General features: G+C 33.6%; 1 pseudogene; it reads right to left on the bottom strand.

Annotated features, from left to right (window-relative positions):
* Window positions 1-580: 580 nt before the first annotated feature.
* LOC120604782 (glucosamine-6-phosphate isomerase 2-like) lies at window positions 581-2,842 on the bottom strand (annotated as a pseudogene).
* Window positions 2,843-3,078: the final 236 nt, after the last annotated feature.

Here is a 3,078-nt window from a genome sequence, read left to right as displayed (position 1 = left end):
GGCATTGTCTTCTCTCCAAACTTCCAATGATATGTAGTAGAATGCTACAGCAGGAAAATAACTAAGGCAATTTAGTGTATAAAAACTTGTGCATAATGCAGAAAAAAGATAAAGATATCATTTCAAAATTAAAGTTTGCAATGATAGTTGATTAATACTTGAAAGGCTTGGAGTATCTTTATATAATTAAAAAAATATAGATCTATATATATTGTGCTGCTGGAGCCAGGCCTTGGATTGTACTTGATGTGAAGAATCTCCATCTTTAAAATAATTTTAAAATGTTTCTACACAGGCAGATATTTTATTACTGTGCTGTTTTATAGTCTGGCTATGTATAACAAAGTTTATTTGTAAATAAGATGTGTATTTATAATAAACAGCTGATCGGTCGTGAGAGCCAACTACTTTTCCTAAGCTCTACTGTAAAATAGACACATTCTAAATATGGAATGTGTAACATATTGGACTTTGAAAAATGACAGTGTTAAAAACTCCCCTGTTTTATCCTATTGCATAGCTGAAATTCATTTACTTATAGTGTTCTGTTCATTCAAACAGAATTTTGTTGCAATCTCCTTCAATTTTCTTCTATCATACTATGTAGTGTATCCACAAGTTTACTGTGCCCATGTATTAAATATTTAAGTAGTTCACAGTTTTAAGTCTTAGATCTAGAGTAGCATCTTCATTATGTACAAAAATAGTTTAGGGATGCTGCTGGAAGTGTGAAGCAGTCCACAAGTGACTGACTCCTTCCTCCGCGGCTTTGTACAGGGTGAATGCCTCGTGCATACCTATCACGAGGATCATTACCTCCAACAAATAGATCTATTCCTCCAGCTTCTTTTATTTTCTTTTCAAATGCATCGCATTCTGTTTGTAAATCTATATCATTCCCATCAAAAATATGAGCATTCTTAGAATCTATATTGATATGCTTAAAAAAGTTATTCCACACATGGGATGATTGCTGGGAAATCCTACATATTCATTCACCCATGTTAAATATCTTCACATATCTAGAAGAAAGTTCTCCATTCCTATGATGTTCTAGTCGGTTTTTATAAGATACTAATGCTGTATGTTGGGACTCCTCGCGGACTGACTCACTCTTCTGATGCTGGAGCAGCAGGAATGCTGACAGTATTTTCAGAGAGAAAAGTCACCTGTTTTATCTTGCGTTATTAAATACTCACCTACGATGTTTTCATCCTTCTCCTTTGTACGGAGAGTTGTGAACGACCACCTACACAGTACTAGCTTCTGAACTTGCAGTTATTTACAGAGTACCTTAGATGATGCTACGATTTTAGATGTAATGACCTAAACTTAGTTCTATACAAAGAAATAGATGTCACTATCTATTTTTTAAAATTAAACTATTTTGCTCTTTGTTATCACCATGATTTCCTAGCTCTTTCATGCTTGCGTAGACATGTGTTAGCATAATAGCTAAGGATAATGAGTCATTTGACAGTGAACCAGATTCGGAGAGGCAATCTGCATGTCGTTTTTTAACAGAGAGTGCAACAAAATAATGACACTCACTTTGTAGTTTCCTTTCATGGTGTCATTGAGGTCTGGAATTATCATCTTACAGCCAACTGCTGGGAACTACTGTGTTTTGGGACATGGAGAATTTGGCACAAGCAGCCTGAAGTCTCAGTGTGATATGAATTGTTTCCATCATATTTCTATTTCCCATACATATTATGAAAACACTTCTTTTAAATACATTAAAGGAATATTATTTTTTTAAAAAAGCTCTCTTTATCTATGTAAAGTATTCTAAGTTAAGGGAGTAACTGCCACACATTGTAGACGGCCTAGAATACTAGTTCAGTTTCAAGAGCTTGAAACTGGGGCAAGGGGGCCTCCTTTTCTCTCCATTGGCACCCCTGCCAACCTTGCTAAAACACTATATTGAATTTCCTCAAAGCAAGGGAAAACAAAAGCCTTTTATATTGCCATGTATTTTAAAACCAATGGCTTCGTTTGCATAGTTCTATTTATTGCGTAATTAAAAAGAAAAAAGACTATTTGTGCTTAGAGGAAAATTCTCTTGAAATGTTGTTGCAAACCTTGTAAAATACAACCCATGGGGCGGGGGGAGCGGAAACAGCTTTCTTTTTCATGAAAAAAAAAACAATTTATAAAACAATTAAATCTTAAGATAGACATTCTAATAATTTTAGAACTAGTATTCTATGTGAAATGTATGTATTAGTTTTCAATGAAGTGAAAAATATTCAGCAGAGATGAAAGTATGCCACACTTCATATTTTATTCATGCTCTTTACAAAGGGTGTGACATCTTCGAAGATAGAATTGATAGAAAATGAAAGTATATGTTAAAAAAAAATCTTAGGCAATGACAACTATCACATATGCTAAAATTTGGCTTGCTCTGTCCTTGCTAAAGGGCTCAGGCAAATTTAAGCTCTCACAATATTTATAGATTCCACACATGTAGAAAAAATATTCAAAGACAAAAAAATTAATAAGAAAAAGAAAAATAAGAGGCTCTCTGTCTTAATTTCCTCATTTAAGACAATCTCCTCAAAGCTAGAGGGTGGGGAAAATATTTCATTTGTAAAACTTGTAGTCTCATTGTATCAAATACACAGAAGGCAGATTATTAAAAGTTGTAACCCCAAGTACAGAAGTCTTGAGCTTTGGCTGGTAACAACAATTGCAGAATACCTACTGCAAGGAAACTGAGGTTAAAAAATCAGCTTGAAAAAAATATTTAGCAACCTCACCTAGACTTATTACTGACATCTTTCAGAGAGGATAGCCTAAGTAGCTTACGGATCATATCGTTATTTCTATGGATCATATTCGCAAACTGTCACTGAATTTTACATCTTGGTTCTTTCTGGTTAGGTCAGATCTAAAGAGACCTGTATGAATTTCAATTTCTATTTTATTTTATTTTTTTAAAAATCAAACAACCAGACCGTGAGTCGTTTTAAAAATTGGGTGAATTTTTAATTCTACAGTTTTAATTGTGTTTAGTATATAATGTTTCCTATTGAGAAACTTATGAGAGCTGGTAATTAACAGGTTTAAAAA

Source organism: Pteropus medius, unplaced genomic scaffold (genome assembly GCF_902729225.1).
Source record: "Pteropus medius unplaced genomic scaffold, Ma_sr-lr_union100, whole genome shotgun sequence".
NCBI lineage: Eukaryota > Metazoa > Chordata > Mammalia > Chiroptera > Pteropodidae > Pteropus > Pteropus medius.
Note: the sequence above shows the minus strand (reverse complement) of the source record. Positions and strands in the feature narration are given on the sequence as shown.